Raw genomic sequence first — 241 nt, 5'->3', positions numbered from 1 at the left:
CTCAGCTGGTTTGCCTGCATTAATGCAGTTACCCAGCACTGCTTCAGTCTTTTGTGTAGTTGATATTACAAGCTTACACCACCAGGCTTAGTTAACAGTCCTGTGTGTGTGTGTGTGTGTGTGTGTGTGTGTGTGTGTGTGTGTGTGTGTGTAAGGAAGACTCTGCTTTCACTGATAACTGGGCTATTTCAAAAGTTTAATTTCTCGGGATTTAAAACTTCTAAACTTTTGTAAAAGTACA

This window comes from Mus musculus, chromosome 14 (assembly GCF_000001635.26).
Source record: "Mus musculus strain C57BL/6J chromosome 14, GRCm38.p6 C57BL/6J".
Lineage (NCBI taxonomy): Eukaryota > Metazoa > Chordata > Mammalia > Rodentia > Muridae > Mus > Mus musculus.
The sequence above is the reverse complement of the archived record's forward strand: the minus strand, read 5'-3'. Positions refer to the sequence as shown.